The following is a 25,825-nucleotide window of genomic DNA, read 5'->3' as shown; positions in this document are numbered from 1 at the left end:
CAACCCTCCGTAATGAGATGTGACCCCCTCTTCTGGTATATTCAAAGACAGTTAACAGTGTACTAACCTATAATAATAAATAAGTGGAACCTCATCAAACTGAAAAGCTTCTGTAAGACAAAGGACACTGTGAATAGCACAAAACAGCAGCCTACAGATCTAAAAGGATCATCATCAACACTACATCCAACATAGAACTAATATTCAAAATATATTAAAAAAAAACTCAAGAAGTTAGATACCAACAAACAAAATAAACCAATTAAAAAATATGCTACAATGCTAAACTGAGAGTTCTTAACAGAAAAATCTTGAATGGCAGAGAAGTACTTAAAGAAATAATCAACTTCTTTATTAATCAATGAAATGCAAATCAAAACAACCCTGAGATTACATATTATACCCATCAGAATGACTCAGATGAGTACCAAATGATAACAATTGCTGGCAAGAATGTAGTGCAAGGGAAACATTCCTCTCTATTGCTGGATTGAGTACAAAGTTGTACAACTACTTTAGAAATCAATTTGGAAGTTTCTCAGGAAACTGGGAATAGCTCTACCTCAAGACCCAGTTGCATCCCTCCTGGGCATATACCCGAAAGATGGTCCACTATCCCACAGTTATACTTGCTCAACTATGTTCATAACAGCTTTATTCATAATAGCCTGAAACTGAAAACAACCTAGATATCCCTCAAATAATAATGGATAAAGAAAATGGGTTACATCTACACAAAGGATACTATTCAGATATATAAAATAAAGACATCAGGAATTGTTCAGGCAGTGGATGGAACGTGATAATATCATCCTGAGAGAGGTAACCAGAGCCAAAAAGGCACATATTGCACATACTCATAAGTGGACATTAGCCATAAAGTGAAGGATAACCATGCTACAATCCACAGACCTAAAGAAACTGGGTAATAAAGAAGAATTCTCACCTGAGGAATACAGAATGGCAGAGAAGCAACTGAAAAAAATGTTCAACATCCTTAATCATCAGGGAAATGCAAATCAAAACAACCCTGAGATTCCACCTCACACCCGTCAGAATGGCTAAGATCAAAAATTCAGGTGACAGCAGATGCTGGCGTGGATGTGGAGAAAGAGGAACACTCCTCCATTGTTGGTGGGATTGCAAGCTTGTACAACCACTCTGGAAATCAGTCTGACGGTTCCTTAGAAAATTGGACATAGTACTACTGGAGGATCCAGCAATACCTCTCCTGGGCATATATATCCAGAAGATGTTCCAACCGGTAAGAAGGACACATGCTCCACTATCTTCATAGCAGCCTTATTTATAATAGTCAGAAGCTGGAAAGAACCCAGATGCCCCTCAACAGAGGAATGGATACAGAAAATGTGGTACATTTACACAATGGAGTACTACTCAGCTATTAAAAAGAATGAATTTATGAAATTCCTAGTCAAATGGATGGACCTGGAGGGCATCATCCTGAGTGAGGTAACATAACCACAAAGGAACTCACACAATATGTACTCACTGATAAGTGGATAATAGCCCAAAACTTAGGATACCCAAGATATAAGATACAAGTTGTTAAACGCATGAAACTCAAGAAGAACGAAGACCAAAGTGTGGACACTTTGACCTTTCTTAGAATTGGGAGCAAACCACCTATGGAAGGAGTTACAGAGACAAAGTTTGGAGCTGAGACGAAAGGATGGACCATTTAGAGACTGCCATATCCAGGGATCCATCCCATAATCAGCTTCCAAATGCTGACACCATTGCATACACTAGCAAGATTTTGCTGAAAGGACCCAGATATAGCTGTCTCTTGTGAGACTATGCCGGGGCCTAGCAAACACAGAAGTGGATGCTCACAGTCAGCTATTGGATGGATCACAGGTCCCCCAATGGAGGAGCTAGAGAAAATACCCAAGGAGCTAAAGGTATCTGCAACCCTATAGGTGGAACAACATTATGAACTAACCAGTACCCCGGAGCTCTTGACTCTAGCTGCATATGTATCAAAAGATGGCCTATTCGGCCATCTTTGGAAAGAGAGGCCCATTGGACACGCAAACTTTATATGCCCCAGTACAGGGGAACGCCAGGGCCAAAAAAAAAAAAAAAATGGGAATGGGTGGGTAGGGAAGGGGGGGTATGGGGGACTTTTGGCATAGCATTGGAAATGTAATTGAGGAAAATACGTAATAAAAAATATTAAAAAAAATGAAGAAGTCCCGAGGGAGGATGCACTACTCTTACTCAGAAAAGGAAACTAAATAATTCTCCAAGGTGAATGGAGAGAGGAAACTGGGAAGGAGAGGAAGTGAGGAGGAGAATGGGGATGATGAACATGTATGACGAAAAGGGGGGTGTGTGAAAGACGGTTGGGGATGAGACTATAATCTGGGTTGAAGGGCATCTCTGGTGACTCTCTGGAGACCTGGAATGTGAGAGGATACGGGGCATCTCTGAGAATGATTCTACCTATTCCTACCAGAGGGGAATACAATTTCCCCTGAAATCAATACACTGAAATGGCCACCTCCTGTAGCCAGGCAAGATTTCCAGAGAAGGAAGGCACACATCCATCTACCGACAATATCTTCAATCCAAACTTTGTCTTTTCTACAAGATGTGCACGGATAAAGATGGAGAAGAAAATTAGGGAACAACCTACTGATGACTGCCCCAATTTGAGACTCTTTTAATGTGAGAAAGTCAATCCCTTAATCCATTCAAGACACTCTGTGATGCTTGCAGACAGGAACTAAAGGTAAGTGTCTTCTGATGGAGGCAGACTTAGAGGCCCACAGCCAAATGAAATCTTGTGGAAGAGTGGGGATAGAAGTGAGCCAGTCAGACGGGTCAATGAGATCACAAGAAACCCCACGGAGTCAACTATCCTGGGACCATGGGGACTCAAAGCCTGGGTGACCAACCAAGGAGCATACGAGAGCTGGACCGAGACCCTCTACAGATTTGTAGCAAATGTGCTTCTTGGTGTTCATGTAGTTGGATATCTGATAAAATAAAGTGCTGTTCTATGTTTTATTACATCTGAAAATTGAAAATTTCATTTCACCATATAGTAGTCATATATATTAAAACAAATAAGTGTAAAAACAAATTAGCACACTGAAACCATTTTAAAAGATATCTTGGGGAGTAATCTGATTTTTCTCATGTCTCCATTTCTACCATGTGCTATTCTTTGCTCTTTGACTAGTGACTGGAAATTGTGAGGAATAAAGAATGGAACTTGAGCTGCTGAACTCAAACAAATTCTGATGTTTTGGGCATGTGTGTAGAGACCATTCATTGCTTAGAAGTTTAAAAATGTCAATCGTCTTATAGATTTTTAACCTTCAAAATGGAAATAATAGCGGTACTATACTTTGCAACAGTGTTACAGGGATAAATTATCAGTGATAAAATTGACACTCAATATTTTTACAGATTTCTTCCTGAGAAACTCAAGATACTTGATACTTAAGAGCTTCACCTTTCAGAGAAATGATATCTAAGTGGAAAGGGATAAAAAAAAGACTTGAGACATTTATGTCAAAATCAGTGTAACCTTAAACCAAAAACACCCCTGGGTCTCTCAGCAGCTGCTTCGTTTGTGACAGGTGCTTGTTCATGTTAAGTCAGCTCAAGCAGCTCATGAACAAGCTCTCTGCAGTAGCAAATACTTTATCTTTCTACCAGCAGGGGCCACCCACTGGTCTCAGTTTTATAAAATTAGTTTAAGTTGGAAATAAAACCTACAATTAAAAGTTCATGTGTGCAAAGTGTTATTATTTCACTGCATGGCCTTTCCACTAAATTGAACACTAAATGGTATTTTTTCCTGGTTCAATAAATAAAAATGTGGGCTGGTTAATTACTAACAGTGCTCATTAATTTTTTTGTACTTATGGCTTTCTTTGCCTATTTTCCTGTAACTTGCAACTGAAAATTCAAACATGCAATTTTATTAAGCTTAAAAGATATCTAAATCCTATTGCTGTGTCCTCTAGCTGTCCTTTTTCAAGGATCATATCCAATATGAATACAAATCAAGCTAATTTTTGAATCAGTTTTTAATACAGATAGTTATCTGGAAACTTTATGGCAGATTTCCATTATAGAACAGTCTTTAAGATGTTTACAATTTGTATATAACATTCACTTTGAGAAAAAACACAGAGGTGATTTTCATGACTTTATGGTTATTCTCACTAAAATGCTCATGGACACACAGCAAGTATTTCTAAGATAGAGAACAAATACTGCTTTTACAGAAAAGTTCCCCCTTGGTAGACTTTTATTCTTGGGTTGAAATTCAATAAAATATCCTAACATTCACTAAAATGGAATCACTATATAGTATAAATATTGTCAAGTCTTTTGAACAAGGAAAACACTGGAAATTTTGAAATAGATTGAAGTAAAATTGAAACTATGCTTCACTGAGTGAGGCAAAGCAGAAGCAGTGACTTTTGGACACACAAATGCTTCTGTTGTTTTAGATATATTCTAACCTACTGTCAGACTTACATATATATATATATATATATATATATTTGCATTTTGTATCTCACTCACCTTTGTTTTCTTCAGTAGAGATAGATACTTTTAGAAGTTTCCATCCTGAGTATCAAAACTGATAAAGATCTGATCTAAGCAAGAGACGCTTCTACATGAAAAGCATGACTCAGGAAGGAAGAGACAAAGAAAGAGGGTAACACAGACAACGCAGAAAGGTGATTCCCCTGCATGGAGACAGCTCAACAAGTTAGCTGAAGGGAAGATCATTTGTCAGATTGGCAGACTGAAAATGTTGATGCTGAAATGAACATTTGCTGAAGAATAGATGATCAGAACTGCGAGTATGAGAAAAGGATCATCTCACTAATAGATCCTTAAAAGAACATTCAGACTATTAGGTTTATGGGATCTGTAATTATTTCTGTCCTAATAGTTGAACTGTGTGGTTTTTAGCCTAAACAGGAAGTGGGAAGATGTAGAGAAGTTTTCATCCAGCAATATTGTAAACAATCACATCCAAAAGACTCAGTCTGTATAATCCACGTGGAATGCAGACATTCCATAAACTTTTTACTCTTTTGGCTGGAATACAGTCATGCCTTTAGTTCATATATTTAATCCTTAACAATGAAGGTACAATTAGTTTTCAGAAGGAAGCACGCATGTTTAAAAGTGTTTTCCAATTGAGGGGTAGACAAAGTGATGAATAAGAGAAAGATTTGACAGAGTGAGTCAGAGATAGGATATGTTGAACTCTCATTAGAGCAGACAGGAAAGGGAGGCTACTTAAGATTAGCAGAGAGTGAGTCAGAAATGGAGGGCAGTTCAGTTGAGTGCAGTTGATATAAGTTCAGGCAATGTTGGGAGTGGAGTTGAGCTCAGTTCAATTTGAAACACTTTAGTTATGAGCAGTTAACTTTGAACAAGTTCAGTTTGTTTGTTTTGTTTTGTTTTTAAAAAAATGTATCATTTATTACATGAACTGTAAAATCAATACAAATCAATGTCAGCCATTTCTTAAGTACACAGTAGGAGAATGTCTAAAAAAAAAAAGTATAAAATGGGTATAAAATGGACAGAGGATATAGCTCAGTGCTTTAGTGATAGAACACTTGGAAACCTTGGGCAAAATCCTATCTTAACAAAAACAAAAACAATACAAAAAAGAAAAAGAATCAGTTTTTATGCTAGATAACTCAGAGCTTGCTGAGTACTATTGAGCTTATGCATGCTTATTTGTATGTATTGATTTCTATTCAACTATTTGATGATTTTATGGAATATACTTTGTGTAAGGAGAAAACAATATTTATTAAAAGTTGTTGGAAGCAATTAAATATCAGGGTCTTATTAAGTCCAAAGTATAACTTTCTTGTGTCAAACATACCAAAAATTTAATCAAAGTGTAATACACCTTAGTCCATTAACATAATGAGAATTGTATTTTTTATTAAACCAAAGTATTTGCTTTGATTTGGGAACACTGATTTTAAAATGGCAACAGTATCACCATGCAGAGGCAATCTTTCCTTTGATTTTTTTTTAAGCCCATTTTACTTAAATTTCAAAAAAACAGCCCTACATTTTGTTTATTTTGAAAATCCTCCTGAGCAGCTTACAAGCCAGAATCCCTAGAGTAGGGATCCAATCAGGCTCCATATCCTCATTGTTTCTGTTCTGTGCTACAAAAGCTAAACCCACCAGGGTTATCCCCAGAGACGAGTCCCAGTTATGAAAGACAGACTAGTTGTAGAGCTGAAAGAGCTGAACAGAATCCCATGGGATCCATAGAAAACATTTCATACAGAATAAATTTTCACCATCTCCAGATAACTTATTTTATTTGGCTGTGTTTACAGCTTTGCTTTTTTTGGTTGTTGTTGTTATTCTGAGCATCATAATTGTGAATTGAACTGCTGTATCTGCTTTGCGGTAATATACACTGTGGGCTTTCATGCACTGTGAAGCTATTATATTCTAGCGCATTTGGTTATAACTTTGTAATCCCTCAGTTTCATATAATTTTGGGGGAAATTTCAATTAAAATAACTTGTTTTCTCATTACACCAAAGGATTACCAAATAGTCCCATATTAAAAAGACAAGGATTTATCAACTATCATAGGTATATTGCTTAAGTAAAGAAATAAACATGGGGTTTGGGAAGATTGTTCTGTTTGTAAAGTGATTGTAAATTAAGATGATATTCTGAATGTAGATCTGTGGCACCCATATAAAAACTTAAGCAAAGCAACACATACCCGCAACCATAGTGTTCAGCAAACAAAAGATCCTTTATTGTGGTTTGTGTATAAGTCTAGCCTAACCTATAAGTTTAGCTACCATGGGAGATACTGTCTTTAAAACATGAAGGGTAATTAAGAAGACACCTGGTACTGCCCTTTGGTTTACATAGGTGCATCCAAAAATCATTTACATGCATATGCATATGTGACTACATATAAAATATACACATCCAAGCACACACAAACACACAAAACACACACACACACACCACACACATACAAATGCACTCATACTCTCTAGCAGCTATATGTCCCTTTTAGGATAAATTTATAAATAAAAAGCCAGCTTCTTTTAGGAAGAATCCAATTAAGGTATATCCTTTGTGATATCATTAAATTATTATGGGACTCTAAATCATCTTCCCCTTCGGAGTCCCCATTTGTTATGTTAATTTTATTAGAAGCTATAACTTCTATCACAGCAGATTGAGAATTCAGTGTGAAATGAACTTGGTTAACTCCCAACACACGGCTTTTCACAAATAAGCAATTGTTGCGTTCATTTTCTGAAACAACCTACATACCTCTGACCAAAATATTCTTCAAGAAATAGTGCATGATCTTTAATATGTATGCTCACCTTGCTTCTCTTTACAGAAAATAAAAAGAAGACTCATATACTGTTATACAGAAATCTTTAAAATACTTTTTACATATTAGTAATTTAAAGGGAAACAAAACTATGGTACAATTCTGATATGTAAATTCTTATAGACACCTTAATTTGTAATGATTCAATATTTGTTTCTAGAATTCCTTTTATAGTGTATATATTTACCTAAATTTATAGTTGATGACATATAAGTAATCAGGGCTGCTCAAAGAAAAATTACAATTTTTATTATTCAACACAATGATATAAAAAGGTATGCAAAATGTGAGTCAGTACAAGAAAGCATATCAATATTATAATTATTATAATAGTTTTATATTATATTATTCATGCAAAAATCTGTTACATTTACTATGCATGTAAAGTGATTGTTTTACTGTCAATTAGTGTGAAGGAATGAAGTTAGAAGGTGGAATATCGAAGGCAAGGATAGAAAAGATAATGAAATATATTTCCTTCCTAACTCCTTTGTCCAATAAGTTTTTGTCACATAGAGTCTTTTGTTATTTTCTACCACATTGACTGCATTATGCACTGATAAGTGGATATTAGCCCAGAAGTTTGGAATACCCAAAATACAATTCACAGATTAAGAAAGAAAGAAAGAAGGTCACAGAAAGAAGACCATAGTGAGCATACATTGGTCCTTCTTAGAAGGGGGGAGAAAATACCTATTGGAGGAAATACAGAGACAAAGTATGGGGCAGAAACTGAAGGAAAGGCCATCCAGAGACTGCCCCACCTGATCCATCCCATATACAGTTACCAAACCCAGGCACTATTGTGGATGCCAACAAGTGCTTACTGACAGGAGCCTGATGTAGCTGTCTCCTGGTAGTGTCTCTGCCAGTGTCTGACAAATACAGAAGTGGATGTTCACAGCATGGAGGAGCTAGAAAAAGTACCCAAGGAACTAGAGAAACTACCCAAGGAGCAGATGGGATTTGTAGCCCTATAGGAGGAACAACAATATGAACCAATCAGTATCCCCAGAGCTCCAGGGACTAAACCACAAACCAAACAGTACACATGGAGGAACCCATGTCTCCAGCTGCATATGTAGCAAGGAATGGCCTTGTGGGACATCAATGAGAGGAGAGGCCCTTGGTTTTGTGAAGGCTTGATGCCCCAGTGTAGGGGAATGTCAGTATAGAGAAGAGGGAGTGGGGGAGTGGGTGGGTTAGTGAGCAGGGGGAGGGGGATGGGAGGGGGGTTTTCAGAGGGGAAATGACGGAAGGTGATAAAATTTGCAATGTAAATAAAGAAAACATCTAATAAGAAAAAAGAAATACAGTATAAAATGAGGCTATCTCTGTCAATAAGAGGTTTGCCTTGCTATGTTAACCAGTAGTGACATGGTACATCCTAAGTCATGGTAGAAGCACATGAAGAAGAAAGGAAGGACAAGAGGGAATCTGGAAGGAAAGGGGAAGGAAGAGAAATGGAAGGAAGAGAGAGGAGAGAGGGAGAGGGGAAGAGAGAGAAGGTGAAAGAAGAGCTAGAACGAAGGGAAGCAAAGAGAGAACCTGAGATTCTATCCTAATTTCATAGTTTTAAATATTTATTTTTTTCCATTTTTTATTAGGTATTTAGCTCATTTACATTTCCAATGCTATACCAAAAGTCCCCCTTACCCACCCACCCCCACTCCCCTACCCACCCACTCCCCCCCTTTGGCCCTGGCGTTCCCCTGTACCGGGGCACACAAAGTCTGCATGTCCAATGGGCCTCTCTTTCCAGTGATGGCCGACTAGGCCATCTTTTGATACATATGCAGCTAGAGTCAAGAGCTCAGGGGTACTGGTTAGTTCATAATGTTGTTCCACCTATAGGGTTGAAGATCCCCTTAGCTCCTTGGGTACTTTCTCTAGCTCCTCCATTGGGAGCCCTGTGATCCATCCATTAGCTGACTGTGAGCATCCACTTCTGTGTTTGCTAGGCCCCGGCATAATCTCACAAGAGACAGCTACATCTGGGTCCTTTCAGTAAAATCTTGCTAGTGTATGCAATGGTGTCAGCATTTGGAAGCTGATTATGGGGTGGATCCCTGGATATGGCAGTCTCTACATGGTCCATCCTTTCATCTCAGCTCCATACTTTGTTTCTGTAACTCTTTCCATGGGTGTTTTGTTCCCACTTCTAAGGAGGGGCATAGTGTCCACACTTCAGTCTTCATTTTTCTTGAGTTTCATGTGTTTAGGAAATTGTATCTTATATCGTGGGTATCCTAGGTTTTGGGCTAGTATCCACTTATCAGTGAGTACATATTGTGTGAGTTCCTTTGTGAATGTGTTACCTCACTCAGGATGATGCTCTCCAGGTCCATCCATTTGGCTAGGAATTTCATAAATTCATTCTTTTTAATAGCTGAGTAGTACTCCATTGTGTAGATGTACCACATTTTCTGTATCCATTCCTCTGTTGAGGGGCATCTGGGTTCTTTCCAGCTACTGGCTATTATAAATAAGGCTGCTATGAACATAGTGGAGCATGTGTCCTTCTTACCAGTTGGGGCTTCTTCTGGATATATGCCCAGGAGAGGTATTGCTGGATCCTCTGGTAGTACTATGTCCAATTTTCTGAGGAACCGCCAGACTGATTTCCAGAGTGGTTGTACAAGCCTGCAATCCCACCAACAATGGAGGAGTGTTCCTCTTTCTCCACATCCTCGCCAGCATCTGCTGTCACCTGAATTTTTGATCTTAGCCATTCTGACTGGTGTGAGGTGGAATCTCAGGGTTGTTTTGATTTGCATTTCCCTGATGATTAAGGATGTTGAACATTTTTTCAGGTGCTTCTCTGCCATTCGGTATTCCTCAGGTGAGAATTCTTTGTTCAGTTCTGAGCCCCATTTTTTAAGGGGGTTATTTGATTTTCTGAGGTCCACCTTCTTGAGTTCTTTATATATGTTGGATATTAGTCCCCTATCTGATTTAGGATAGGTAAAGATCCTTTCCCAGTCTGTTGGTGGTCTTTTTGTCTTATAGACAGTGTCTTTTGCCTTGCAGAAACTTTGGAGTTTCATTAGGTCCCATTTGTCAATTCTCGATCTTACAGCAAAAGCCATTGCTGTTCTGTTCAGGAATTTTTCCCCTGTGCCCATATCTTCAAGGCTTTTCCCCACTTTCTCCTCTATAAGTTTCAGTGTCTCTGGTTTTATGTGAAGTTCCTTGATCCACTTAGATTTGACCTTAGTACAAGGAGGTAAGTATGGATCGATTCGCATTCTTCTACATGATAACAACCAGTTGTGCCAGCACCAATTGTTGAAAATGCTGTCTTTCTTCCACTGGATGGTTTTGGCTCCCTTGTCGAAGATCAAGTGATCATAGGTGTGTGGGTTCATTTCTGGGTTTTCAATTCTATTCCATTGGTCCACTTGTCTGTCTCTATACCAGTACCATGCAGTTTTTATCACAATTGCTCTGTAGTAAAGCTTTAGGTCAGGCATGGTGATTCCACCAGAGGTTCTTTTATCCTTGAGAAGAGTTTTTGCTATCCTCGGTTTTTTGTTATTCCAGATGAATTTGCAAATTGCTCCTTCTAATTCGTTGAAGAATTGAGTTGGAATTTTAATGGGGATTGCATTGAATCTGTAGATTGCTTTTGGCAAGATAGCCATTTTTACAATGTTGGTCCTGCCAATCCATGAGCATGGGAGATCTTTCCATCTTCTGAGATCTTCTTTAATTTCTTTCTTCAGGGACTTGAAGTTTTTATCATACAGATCTTTCACTTCCTTCGTTAGAGTCACGCCGAGATATTTTATATTATTTGTGGCTATTGAGAAGGGTGTTGTTTCCCTAATTTCTTTCTCAGCCTGTTTATTCTTTGTGTAGAGAAAGGCCATTGACTTCTTTGAGTTAATTTTATATCCAGCTACTTCACCGAAGCTGTTTATCAGGTTTAGGAGTTCTCTGGTGGAATTTTTAGGGTCACTTATATATACTATCATATCATCTGCAAAAAGTGATATTTTGACTTCCTCTTTTCCAATTTGTATCCCCTTGATCTCCTTTTGTTGTCGAATTGCTCTGGCTAATACTTCAAGTACTATGTTGAAAAGGTAGGGAGAAAGTGGGCAGCCTTGTCTAGTCCCTGATTTTAGTGGGATTGCTTCCAGCTTCTCTCCATTTACTTTGATGTTGGCTACTGGTTTGCTGTAGATTGCTTTTATCATGTTTAGGTATTGGCCTTGAATTCCTGATCTTTCCAGAACTTTTATCATGAATGGGTGTTGGATCTTGTCAAATGCTTTTTCTGCATCTAACGAGATGATCATGTGGTTTTTGTCTTTGAGTTTGTTTTTATAATGAATTACATTGATGTATTTCCGTATATTAAACCATCCTTGCATTCCTGGAATAAAACCTACTTGGTCAGGATGGATGATTGCTTTAATGTGTTCTTGGATTCGGTTAGCGAGAATTTTATTAAGGATTTTTGCATCGATGTTCATAAGAGAAATTGGTCTGTAGTTCTCTATCTTTGTTGGATCTTTCTGTGGTTTAGGTATCAGAGTAATAGTGGCTTCATAAAATGAGTTGGGTAGAATACCTTCTACTTCTATCTTGTGAAAAAGTTTGTGCAGAACTGGAGTTAGATCTTCTTTGAAGGTCTGATAGAACTCTGCACTAAACCCGTCTGGTCCTGGGCTTTTTTTGGCTGGGAGACTATTAATAACTGCTTCTATTTCTTTAGGGGATATGGGACTGTTTAGAAGGTCAACTTGATCTGATTCAACTTTGGTACCTGGTATCTGTCCAGAAATTTGTCCATTTCGTCCAGGTTTTCCAGTTTTGTTGAGTATAGCCTTTTGTAGAAGGATCTGATGGTGTTTTGGATTTCTTCAAGATCTGTTGTTATGTCTCCCTTTTCATTTCTGATTTTGTTAATTAGGATTTTGTCCCTGTGCCCTTTAGTGAGTCTAGCTAAGGGTTTATCTATCTTGTTGATTTTCTCAAAGAACCAACTCCTCGTTTGGTTAATTCTTTGAATAGTTCTTCTTGTTTCCACTTGGTTGATTTCACCCCTGAGTTTGATTATTTCCTGCCGTCTACTCCTCTTGGGTGAATTTGCTTCCTTTTTTTTCTAGAGCTTTTAGATGTGTTGTCAAGCTGCTAGTATGTGCTCTCCCGTTTTTTCTTGAAGGCACTCAGAGCTATGAGTTTCCCTCTTAGAAATGCTTTCATTGTGTCCCAAAGGTTTGGGTACGTTGTGGCTTCATTTTCATTAAACTCTAAAAAGTCTTTAATTTCTTTCTTTATTCCTTCCTTGACCAAGGTATCATTGAGAAGAGTGTTGTTCAGTTTCCATGTGAATGTTGGCTTTCTGTTATTTATTTTGTTATTGAAGATCAGCCTTAGTGCATGGTGATCTGATAGGATACATGGGACAATTTCAATATTTTTGAATCTGTTGAGGCCTGATTTGTGACCTATTATGTGGTCAATTTTGGAGAAGGTACCATGAGGTGCTGAGAAGAAGGTATATCCTTTTGTTTTAGGATAAAATGTTCTGTAGATATCTGTCAGATCCATTTGTTTCATCACTTCTGTTAGTTTCAGTGTGTCCCTGTTTAGTTTCTGTTTCCATGATCTGTCCATTGGTGAAAGTGGTGTGTTGAAGTCTCCCACTATTGTTGTGTGAGGTGCAATGTGTGCTTTGAGCTTTACTAAAGTTTCTTTAGTGAATGTGGCTGCTCTTGTATTTGGAGCATAGATATTCAGAATTGAGAGTTCCTCTTGGAGGATTTTACCTTTGATGAGAATGAAGTGTCCCTCCTTGTCTTTTTTGATGACTTTGGGTTGGAAGTCAATCTTATCAGATATTAGGATGGCTACTCCTGCTTGTTTCTTCATACCATTTGCTTGGAAAATTGTTTTCCAGCCTTTCATTCTGAGGTAGTGTCTATCTTTTTCTCTGAGATGAGTTTCCTGTAAGCAGCAAAATGTTGGGTCTTGTTTGTGTAGCCAGTTTGTTAGTCTATGTCTTTCTATTGGCGAGTTGAGACCATTGATGTTAAGAGATATTAAGGAAAAGTAATTGTTGCTTCCTGTTATTTTAGTTGTTAAAGGTGGCATTCTGTTCTTGTGGCTGTCTTCTTTTAGGTTTGTTGAGGGATTACCTTCTTGTTTTTTCTAGGGCGTTGTTCCCGTTCTTGTATTGGTTTTTTTCTGTTATTATCCTTTGAAGGGCTGGATTCGTGGAGAGATAATGCGTGAATTTGGTTTTGTCGTGGAATACTTTGGTTTTTCCCTCTATGATAATTGAGAGTTTGGCTGGGTATAGTAGCCTGGGCTGCAGTTTGTGTTCTCTTAGTGTCTGTATAACATCTGTCCAGGCTCTTCTGGCTTTCATAGTCTCTGGTGAAAAATCTGGTGTAATTCTGATAGGCTTGCCTTTATATGTTACTTGACCTTTTTCCCTTACTGCTTTTAGTATTCTATCTTTATTTAGTGCATTAGATGTTCTGATTATTATGTGTCGGGAGGAATTTCTTTTCTGGTCCAGTCTATTTGGAGTTCTGTAGGCTTCTTGTATGTTCATATGCATCTCATTCTTTAGATTTGGGAAGTTTTCTTCAATAATTTTGTTGAAGATGTTTGCTGGACCTTTGAGTTGAAAATCTTCATTCTCATCCACTCCTATTATCCGTACGTTTGGTCTTCTTATTGTGTCCTGGATTTCCTGGATATTTTGAGTTAGGATCTTTTTGCATTTTCCATTTTCTTTGATTGTTGTGCCGATGTTCTCTATGGAATCTTCTGCACCTGAGATTCTCTCTTCCATCTCTTGTATTCTGTTGCTGATGCTCAAATCTATGGTTCCAGATTTCTTTCCTAGGGTTTCTATCTCTAGTGTTGCCTCGCTTTGAGTTTTCTTTATTGTGTCTACTTCCCTTTTTAGGTCTAGTATGGTTTTGTTCATTTCCATCACCTGTTTGTATGTTTTTTCCTCTTTTTCTGTAAGGACTTCTACCTGTTTGATTGTGTTTTCCTGTTTTTCTTTAAGGACTTGTAACTCTTTAGCAGTGTTCTCCTGTATTTCTTTAAGTGATTTATTAAAGTCCTCCTTGATGTCCTCTACCATCATCATGAGATATGCTTTTAAATCTAGGTCTAGGTTCTCAGGTGTGTTGGGGTTCCCTGGACTGGGCGAAGTGGGTGTGCTGGGTTCTGGTGATGGTGAGTGGTCTTGGTTCCTGTTAGTAAGATTCCTCCGTTTACCTTTCGCCATCTGGTAATCTCTGGAGTTAGTAGTTATAGTTGACTCTGTTTAGAGATTGTTCTTCTGGTGATTCTGTTACCGTCTATCAGCAGACCTGGGAGACAGATTCTCTCCTCTGAGTTTCAGTGCTCAGAGCACTCTCTGCTGGCAAGCTCTCTTACAGGGAAGGTGCGCAGATATCTTGTATTTGGACCTCCTCCTGGCCGAAGAAGAAGGCCCAAAACAGGACCTTTCTCAGACACTGTGTTGCTTTGGCAGTTCCCAGGTGGTACAGACTCTCACCTAAGCAGACTAAATTCCTAAGTTCCTTGGAGTCCCGGAACCAAGATGGCGACCGCTGCTGCTGCTGCGGCTGAGACCGCCTCCCCTGCCGGGCGGGCACCTGTCCTCCGGTCCGGACGGTGGCCGGCTGTCCCCGGCCCACAAAGGGTGCTGCCTCAGCGCCTCTGTGCTTCCGCCTGTTCCAGAAGCTGTCAGGTTTTCTGGCGCACCCTCTCACCTGTTCAGGCTAATTTCCTAAGTTCGGCGGGTCCCGGACCAAGATGGCGACCGCTGCTGCTGTGGCTTAGGCCGCCTCCCCAGCCGGGCGGGCACCTGTCCTCTGGTCCGGAAGGTGGCCGGCTGTCCCCGGCCCACACAGGGTGCTGCCTCAGCCCCTCTGTGCTTCTGTCTGTTCCAGAGGCTGTCAGGTTCTCTGGCGCACCCTCTCACCTGTTCAGACTAATTTCTGTTTTAAATATTTATTAAATTAGGGAGATTATTTTAAAAGTAGTAACAGAACACACAAGAAAGAATAAAGAGCACTTTATTTCCTACTGGAAAAGTATCTTGTGTTTTATTCTCTCCCCATGACTGTTGTGCTTCTCATCCTCCTACAACAAAGACTCAGTGAAATGCCTGTTTATGATGGGTTAAATTAAAGACTGGGACTCTGAACTAAAAAACCAATTCCTCTATTAAAAACCTACAAACTTACCTACTAATTTGGCCATAGAGAATAGTATTTTCTACTTATAAACTAGGAAAATATTTCCTTGTCCTCAGAGGAGCTTTTTATCCTCTGCCTCTGCAAGAATATTTATGTATCCTCCACAATTAAAAAATGCAAATATACAGATAATCTCTGAAAGGACAGGAAGGGCCTTGTTTACAAATTATACTGGTAAGAGGGGTGCCTTCAGATAGGCACATAGCAATCTATAAATCACAGGGAAGTAAAGAAGGGGAGTAATTTGGTTTCAAAATGCTATGTATGGTGCAATGCAATGGAAGTGAGATGAGTCAGGGAAAGATTAACTGAGACAACAGGAATACAACAGAGCCATATGGAGGCCCTCTGTCCTGCAATGACATGAAAAAGACAGAGTGACTGAAATGGTTATGTGGTGTTCTAGATCCATCCTGTTGCTATGGCAAATACATGGCCAAAGCATGATATGGGATAAAAGAGTTTAATTCAGCAAATAGGTTAAATCTATCAGTGAGAGAAATTGAGGTAGGAATTGCAACAGCAACTTGAAGCAGAAACCATAAGAGAGTGCTTTTTTTAGAAGCCATAAAAATCTGCTCTCCATGTCATTAGTAGCTAGCTTTCTAGCTTCCTCTTCTTCTCTCTTCTCTTCTCTTCTCTTCTCTTCTCTTCTCTTCTCTTCTCTTCTCTTCTCTTCTCTTCTCTTCTCCTCTCCTCTCCTCTCCTCTCCTCTCCTCTCCTCTCCTCTCCTCCCCTCCCTCCCCTCTCTTTCCCCTTCCCTTCCCTCCTTTCCCCTCCCTCCTTCCCTCCCTTTCCCCTTCCCCTCCTTCCCTCCTTTCCCCTCCCCTCCCTACTTCCCTCCCTCTCTTCCCTCCTTCCCCTCCCTCCCTCTCCTCCCTTACCTCTCCTTCCTCTCTTCCTTCCCCTCCGCTCCTCTCCCCCTCCCCTCCCCTCCCCTCCTCTCTAAAGTGAAACTGCTACATTTTTGATCATCTAGTACCAGAGACAAAATTTGAGATGGACACTCTACTTAAGTAACAGAGAAAAGGCTTAAGATGCATAAACCCTGGGTTTAATACCAAGCCCATATGAAGAACAAAAGAGTAACTGCGTTAATTTCATTTGGAGTTATATTTAGTTATTAAGCTCAGCAATACAGAGTGTTGAGGGAGATTTGACCATTGAATTTAAAGAGCATGCCAAATGGCTGTGAATATATTCAATAAGTCCAGCCATTAGTTTTCTCACACAGGTAAATTCCCTTGTCACCAAGAGCCATTTCACAGAACACCAGGTTTCCTTTTAGATGGTATCAGGTCTACACATGTTTCCTGATTGAAGCAAGATAGACACAAGTATGCTCCTTTCATTCGAACTTTTAGTTCTTGTGTGCAGCCTATTCTCTCATTCTGTGCTAGTGTTTTTATGGTAAAGGCTCCCTGAAGACTCAGTGAAATAATGTAAGAACACATTTATCACTATGAATGTTGCAAAGCAAGAGAATAAGTACAAAGTGATGGTGGTAGTTAGGGTATCATAATGATCCCATATGGGTATCAACATACTTAACAGTATGCATTGCTTTGCTAAGATCTTGGCATACCTCAGTTGTGTGTTAACTAAGCTCCAAAGCTGAAGGAATGTCCAGGGTTTGTACAGTCCCAGCTTCTTTCTATAGTGGCTGTTTGAAATACATAAGAGAATATAGCAGAGAACAGTTTTTTTTTTTTTTTTTTTTTTTTTTTTAACGTTGCCTACTGGAAAAGGCTCTCCTTATGTTGAAGTTTTCATTATGTTTTTATCTTTGAGCCATGCTCAGGCTTTGGGAAGATTATAAAGGAAGGGATAAGATTTGCAGGGAATTCAGGGTAGAGTGTTGTAAAACTGCAAGCAAAACGTTCAGCTTTAATTCTTCTTTGAATAAATAATCACATAGCCCAAAATAAACAAATCACACTGTACTCAGTTTTAAAAGTATTTTTAACCTGAACCCACAATATAAAGTTAAAGACAAGGGAAATCAGAGATAAGATCATATGACTTCAGGGTTATAAAGTTAACTTACTGATTAGCTGAACACAATATCCCAATAGCTGTTTATTTCAAATTCAAAGAATTATCATCTTCTATTTATTTTGCCAACTTAGTGCTAATTCTAGGAAACTATAAGAAGATAAAGATAAAATCTGCTATCCTTATTTTTTCTTTTAGTTTTACTAGAGATAAAATTAGAATGCATGCTAAGTTATACTTGTCTTCAAGGGAAAATATTCCTATGGTTTTTCACATTGCCAAAAATACCCTGAACAAAAATTTTAAATATTTTTTCTTTATCAAAACTTGTATTGTTAGCTAATGTATCACTAAAACCTTTTATACTCTCCCCAAAGCCAGTAACAATCTACAGGTGAAGTAAGGTTCTTTCCATGTCCCTCATCTTTTTTATTTTTATTTTTTTCTGACTTTCCCTGGAAAAAGACACTTGTAGTTCATAATTTTATTATAAGGCTTTAGAATCTCAATTAATTGATTAATTAATTAAGATTTTAGTGTGTGTGTGTGTGTGTAGCACTTATGGATGCCAGACAACTTTTTTTTTCCATTTTTTATTAGGTATTTAGCTCATTTACATTTCCAATGCTATACCAAAAGTCCCCCATATCCACCCACCCCCACTCCCCTGCCCACCCACTCCCCCTTTTTGGCCCTGGTGTTCCCCTGTACTGGGGCATATAAAGTTTGCAAGTCCAATGGGCCTCTCTTTCCAGTGATGGCCGACTAGGCCATCTTTTGATATATATATGCAGCTAGAGTCAAGAGCTCCGGGTACTGGTTAGTTCATAATGTTGTTCCACCTATAGGGTTGCAGATCCCTTTAGCTCCTTGGCTACTTTCTCTAGCTCCTCCATTGGGAGCCCTATGATCCATCCACTACCTGACTGTGAGCATCCACTTCTGTGTTTGCTAGGCCCCGGCATAGTCTCACAAGAGACAGCTACATCTGGGTCCTTTCGATAAAATCTTGCTAGTGTATGCAATGGTGTCAGCGTTTGGATGCTGATTATGGGGTGGATCCCTGGATATGGCAGTCTCTACATGGTCCATCCTTTCATCTCAGCTCCAAACTTTGTCTCTGTAACTCCTTCCATGGGTGTTTTGTTCCCAAATCTAAGGAGGGGCATAGTGTCCACACTTCAGTCTTCATTCTTCTTGAGTTTCATGTGTTTAGCAAATTATATCTTATATCTTGGGTATCCTAGGTTTGGGGCTAATATCCACTTATCAGTGAGTACATATTGTGTGAGTTTCTTTGTGAATGTGTTACCTCACTCAGGATGATGCCCTCCAGGTCCATCCATTTGGCTAGGAATTTCATAAATTCATTCTTTTTAATAGCTGAGTAGTACTCCATTGTGTAGATGTACCACATTTTCTGTATCCATTCCTCTGTTGAGGGGCATCTGGGTTCTTTCCAGCTTCTGGCTATTATAAATAAGGCTGCTATGAACATAGTGGAGCATGTGTCCTTCTTACCAGTTGGGGCATCTTCTGGATATATGCCCAGGAGAGGTATTGCTGGATCCTCCGGTAGTACTATGTCCAATTTTCTGAGGAACCGCCAGACTGACTTCCAGAGTGGTTGTACAAGCCTGCACTCCCACCAACAATGGAGGAGTGTTCCTCTTTCTCCACATCCACGCCAGCATCTGCTGTCACCTGAATTTTTGATCTTAGCCATTCTGACTGGTGTGAGGTGGAATCTCAGGGTTGTTTTGATTTGCATTTCCCTGATGATTAAGGATGTTGAACATTTTTTCAGGTGTTTCTCTGCCATTCGGTATTCCTCAGGTGAGAATTCTTTGTTCAGTTCTGAGCCCCATTTTTTAATGGGGTTATTTGATTTTCTGAAGTCCACCTTCTTGAGTTCTTTATATATGTTGGATATTAGTCCCCTATCTGATTTAGGATAGGTAAAGATCCTTTCCCAATCTGTTGGTGGTCTTTTTGTCTTATTGACGGTGTCTTTTGCCTTGCAGAAACTTTGGAGTTTCATTAGGTCCCATTTGTCAATTCTCGATCTTACAGCACAAGCCATTGCTGTTCTGTTCAGGAATTTTTCCCCTTTGCCCATATCTTCAAGGCTTTTCCCCACTTTCTCCTCTATAAGTTTCAGTGTCTCTGGTTTTATGTGAAGTTCCTTGATCCACTTAGATTTGACCTTAGTACAAGGAGATAAGTATGGATCGATTTGCATTCTTCTACATGATAACAACCAGTTGTGCCAGCACCAATTGTTGAAAATGCTGTCTTTCTTCCACTGGATGGTTTTAGCTCCCTTGTCGAAGATCAAGTGATCATAGGTGTGTGGGTTCATTTCTAGGTCTTCAATTCTATTCCATTGGTTTACTTGTCTGTCTCTATACCAGTACCATGCAGTTTTTATCACAATTGCTCTGTAGTAAAGCTTTAGGTCTGGCATGGTGATTCCGCCAGAAGTTCTTTTATCCTTGAGAAGACTTTTTGCTATCCTAGGTTTTTTGTTATTCCAGACAAATTTGCAAATTGCTCCTTCCAATTCGTTGAAGAATTGAGTTGGAATTTTGATGGGGATTGCATTGAATCTGTAGATTGCTTTTGGCAAGATAGCCATTTTTACAATGTTGATCCTGCCAATCCATGAGCATGGGAGATCTTTCCATCTTCTGAGATCTTCCTTAATTTCTTTCTTCAGAGATTTGAAGTTTTTATCATACAGATCTTTCACTTCCTTAGTTAGAGTCACGCCAAGATATTTTATATTATTTGTGACTATTGAGAAGGGTGTTGTTTCCCTAATTTCTTTCTCAGCCTGTTTATTCTTTGTGTAGAGAAAGGCCATTGACTTCTTTGAGTTAATTTTATATCCAGCTTCTTCACCGAAGCTGTTTATCAGGTTTAGGAGTTCTCTGGTAGAATTTTTAGGGTCACTTATATATACTATCATATCATCTGCAAAAAGTGATATATTGACTTCCTCTTCTCCAATTTGTATCCCCTTGATCTCCTTTTGTTGTCGAATTGCTCTGGCTAATACTTCAAGTACTATGTTTAAAAGGTAGGGAGAAAGTGGGCAGCCTTGTCTAGTCCCTGATTTTAGTGGGATTGCTTCCAGCTTCTCTCCATTTACTTTGATGTTGGCTACTGGTTTGCTGTAGATTGCTTTTATCATGTTTAGGTATGGGCCTTGAATTCCTGATCTTTCCAACACTTTTATCATGAATGGGTGTTGGATCTTGTCAAATGCTTTTTCTGCCTCTAACAAGATGATCATGTGGTTTTTGTCTTTGAGTTTGTTTATATAATGGATTACATTGATGGATTTTCGTATATTAAACCATCCCTGCATCCCTGGAATAAAACCTACTTGGTCAGGATGGATGATTGCTTTAATGTGTTCTTGGATTCGGTTAGCGAGAATTTTATTGAGGATTTTTGCGTCGATATTCATAAGAGAAATTGGTCTGAAGTTCTCTCTCTTTGTTGGGTCTTTCTGTGGTTTAGGTATCAGAGTAATAGTGGCTTCATAAAATGAGTTGGGTAGAGTACCTTCTACTTCTATTTTGTGAAATAGTTTGTGCAGAACTGGAATTAGATCTTCTTTGAAGGTCTGATAGAACTCTGCACTAAACCCATCTGGTCCTGGGCTTTTTTTGGTTGGGAGACTATTAATAACTGCTTCTATTTCTTTAGGTGATATGGGACTGTTTAGATGGTCAACTTGATCCTGATGCAACTTTGGTACCTGGTATCTGTCCAGAAATTTGTCCATTTCGTCCAGGTTTTCCAGTTTTGTTGAGTATAGCCTTTTGTAGAAGGATCTGATGGTGTTTTGGATTTCTTCAGGATCTGTTGTTATGTCTCCCTTTTCATTTCTGATTTTGTTAATTAGGATTTTGTCCCTGTGCCCTTTAGTGAGTCTAGCTAAGGGTTTATCTATCTTGTTGATTTTCTCAAAGAACCAACTCCTCGTTTGGTTAATTCTTTGAATAGTTCTTCTTGTTTCCACTTGGTTGATTTCACCCCTGAGTTTGATTATTTCCTGCCGTCTACTCCTCTTGGGTGAATTTGCTTCCTTTTTTTCTAGGGCTTTTAGATGTGTTGTCAAGCTGCTAGTATGTGCTGTCTCCCGTTTCTTCTTGGAGGCACTCAGAGCTATGAGTTTCCCTCTTAGAAATGCTTTCATTGTGTCCCATAGGTTTGGGTACGTTGTGGCTTCATTTTCATTAAACTCTAAAAAGTCTTTAATTTCTTTCTTTATTCCTTCCTTGACCAAGGTATCATTGAGAAGAGTGTTATTCAGTTTCCACGTGAATGTTGGCTTTCCATTATTTATGTTGTTATTGAAGATCAGTCTTAGGCCATGGTGGTCTGATAGGATACATGGGACAATTTCAATATTTTTGTATCTATTGAGGCCTGTTTTGCGACCAATTATATGGTCAATTTTGGAGAAGGTCCTGTGAGGTGCTGAGAAGAAGGTATATCCTTTTGTTTTAGGATAAAATGTTCTGTAGATATCTGTCAGGTCCATTTGTTTCATAACTTCTGTTAGTTTCACTGTGTCCCTGTTTAGTTTCTGTTTCCACGATCTGTCCTTTGAAGAAAGTGGTGTGTTGAAGTCTCCCACTATTATTGTGTGAGGTGCAATGTATGCTTTGAGCTTTACTAAAGTGTCTCTAATGAATGTGGCTGCCCTTGCATTTGGTGCGTAGATATTCAGAATTGAGAGTTCCTCTTGGAGGATTTTACCTTTGATGAGTATGAAGTGTCCCTCCTTGTCTTTTTTGATAACTTTGGGTTGGAAGCCGATTTTATCCGATATTAAAATGGCTACTCCAGTTTGTTTCTTCAGTCCATTTGCTTGGAAAATTGTTTTCCAGCCTTTCACTCTGAGGTAGTGTCTGTCTTTTTCCCTGAGATGGATTTCCTGTAAGCAGCAGAATGTTGGGTCCTGTTTGTGTAGCCAGTCTGTTAGTCTATGTCTTTTTATTGGGGAATTGAGTCCATTGATATTAAGAGATATTAAGGAAAAGTAATTGTTGCTTCCTTTTATTTTTGTTGTTAGAGTTGGCATTCTGTTCTTGTGGCTGTCTTCTTTTTGGTTTGTTGAATGATTACTTTCTTGGTTGTTCTAGGGCGTGATTTCTGTCCTTGTATTGCTTCTTTTCTGTTATTATCCTTTGAAGGGCTGGATTCGTGGAAAGATATTGTGTGAATTTGTTTTTGTCGTGGAATGCTTTGGTTTCTTCATCTATGGTAATTGAGAGTTTGGCCGGGTATAGTAGCCTGGGCTGGCATTTGTGTTCTCTTAGTGTCTGTATAACATCTGTCCAGGCTCTTCTGGCTTTCATAGTCTCTGGTGAAAAGTCTGGTGTAATTCTGATAGGCCTTCCTTTATATGTTACTTGACCTTTCTCCCTTACTGCTTTTAATAGTCTATCTTTATTTAGTGCATTTGTTGTTCTGATTATTATGTGTCGGGAGGAATTTCTTTTCTGGTCCAGTCTATTTGGAGTTCTGTAGGCTTCTTGTATGATCATGGGCATCTCTTTTTTTATGTTTGGGAAGTTTTCTTCTATTATTTTGTTGAAGATATTAGCTGGCCCTTTAAGTTGAAAATCTTCATTCTCATCAATTCCTATTATCCATAGGTTTGGTCTTCTCATTGTGTCCTGGATTACCTGGATGTTTTGAGTTAGGATCCTTTTGCATTTTGTATTTTCTTTGACTGTTGTGTCGATGTTCTCTATGGAATCTTCTGCACCTGAGATTCTCTCTTCCATTTCTTGTATTCTGTTGCTGATGCTCGCATCTATGGTTCCAGATCTCTTTCCTAGGGTTTCTATCTCCAGCGTTGCCTCGCTTTGGGTTTTCTTTATTGTGTCTACTTCCCCTTTTAGTTCTAGTATGGTTTTGTTCATTTCCATCACCTGTTTGGATGTGTTTTCCTGTTTTTCTTTAACGATTTCTACCTGTTTGGCTGTGTTTTCCTGGTTTTCTTTAAGGGCCTGTAACTCTTTAGCAGTGCTCTCCTGTAATTCTTTAAGTGACTTATGAAAGTCCTTCTTGATGTCCTCTATCATCATCATGAGAAATGTTTTTAAATCTGGGTCTAGATTTTCGGTTGTGTTGGGGTGCCCAGGACTAGGTGGGGTGGGAGTGCTGCGTTCTGATGATGGTGAGTGGTCTTGATTTTTGTTAGTAGGATTCTTACGTTTGCCTTTCGCCATCTGGTAATCTCTGAAGCTAGCTGTTTTAGTTGTCACTGTTAAGGCTTGTTCTTCAGGTGACTCTGTTAGCCTCTATAAGCAGACCAGAGGTCTTAGGATCCCGTGGGGAGTCCCGTGTGGGCCCTTGCGGGTGTTGGGCAAGACTCTGCTGGCAAGGTAGCCCGGGGCTCGAGTCCAACTTTTAAGAGTCACTTCTCTCTTACCATATCAATGAAATGAATTCAGAAAATCAGGCTTAAGAGTAAGTGCCTTTATTCACTGAGCTCTAAAAAAACCTACATTTTTCTGCTTAGTTACAAAAGATATGTTTAATGCATAAATTTAATATGTAAATGTATTGTGTAAGTTTTCAGAAAGCACAGGCCATTTTATAATTTCAATTTATTATAAATCTCTGATTTCCTTTTTTTTAAATTAGGTATTTTCTTCATTTACATTTCAAATGCTATCCCGAAAGTCCCCTATACCCTCCCCCTACCCTGCTCCCCTACCCACCCACTCCCACTTTTAGGTCCTGGTGTTCCCCTGTACTGGGGCATATAAAGTTTGCAAGATCAAGGGGCCTCTCTTCATCACATCAGATAATATAAGAATTAATGAAGGCATGGTGAGATGATAATCTCTGAGAAAGGAGAACGATGGTTCAAAGCCTAAGTCCAATGTTGCTTTTAATCCATATTTTTCTTTCTGTTCTCATGCATCTTTCCTTCCATTCATAGAAGCTATTGAACATACATCAGATGTTAAATGTGTTTTATTTTAAAACATATTAAATGTTGTTATATTAGACCTGCTCTTTGCTACACAAAGCATATGCAAAATTCTATACGTTTTGCTTTGAACAAAGCTTACATGTAAAATTTGAAATAAAAGAAGGAAGCAGAGACACACCTGATTATGTTTGTTAAATATACACCAATAATTAGATTTCTTTTAAACATTTTTTTCTTCTCAGAAACAATGTGATTTAGTGATTTTTGTGATAAACCATAATTACTCTAATCTGTAATCTCAAAATCCTCTCTTGCTACTTCTGAAACTATTGGAATCTTTTGGGTATAAATTAAGTAGGAAAGTTAATCTGAACAAATTGTGAATAATCTCTAAACATATTAAATTCAGAGCTCACAAAGGACTGTGGAAGAAGTGTCCTTGAAATTACCAGGATGAATTTGAAAGTGCTGAAATGGATATCAAAATTAAAAATTGGGGAGATTCCATCTTATACATACCAGAATGGGTAAAATAGAAAATTTAAGTCATAGCTCATGCTGGCAAGGATGTGGAGAAAGGGGAAACACTCCTCTAGTGTCAGTGGGAGTTCAAACTTATACAACCACTTTAGAAGTTAATATGGTGGTTTCTTGGAAAATTGGAGATTGATCTCCTCACTCCTGGGCATATAACCAAAGGAGGGTCCATCCTATCACAGGGACACTTGCTTGACTATAGACATAGGAGCTTTATTCACAATAGCCAAAAAGTGGAAACAGCCTAGATGTCCCTCTACTGAAGAACAGATACAGAAAATAGGCACAATTACACAGTGGAATATTACTCAGTTATTAAAAACAATGAAATCATGAAATATAAAGCCAAATGGACTGAACTAGGAAAAAAAATTATCATGACTCCAAACCCAGAAAGTCAAACATGTTATGTACTCACTTATAAGTGGATATTAGCTTCAAGGTAATCATGCTACATTTCACAAGCCTAGAAAAGTAAGTAAAAGAAGGGCTTAAGGGGAATGCAAGAATTGCCCTAGGAAACTGAATAGACTTCCTGTGTGGATTGGCTATGCTTCCGCTGGGTTTGCTCCACATTGTTGGCATCAGTTGTAGGGTCATAGGCCAAAGTTTACCCTGCCACAGAGCAGCATGGCTTGGGGAGGCAGAACACTGGGGAAGCCCTGAGTCACA

The sequence above is a fragment of the Mus musculus genome, chromosome 12 (genome assembly GCF_000001635.26).
Source record: "Mus musculus strain C57BL/6J chromosome 12, GRCm38.p6 C57BL/6J".
In the NCBI taxonomy this organism is placed as follows: domain Eukaryota; kingdom Metazoa; phylum Chordata; class Mammalia; order Rodentia; family Muridae; genus Mus; species Mus musculus.
The sequence above is the reverse complement of the archived record's forward strand: the minus strand, read 5'-3'. Positions refer to the sequence as shown.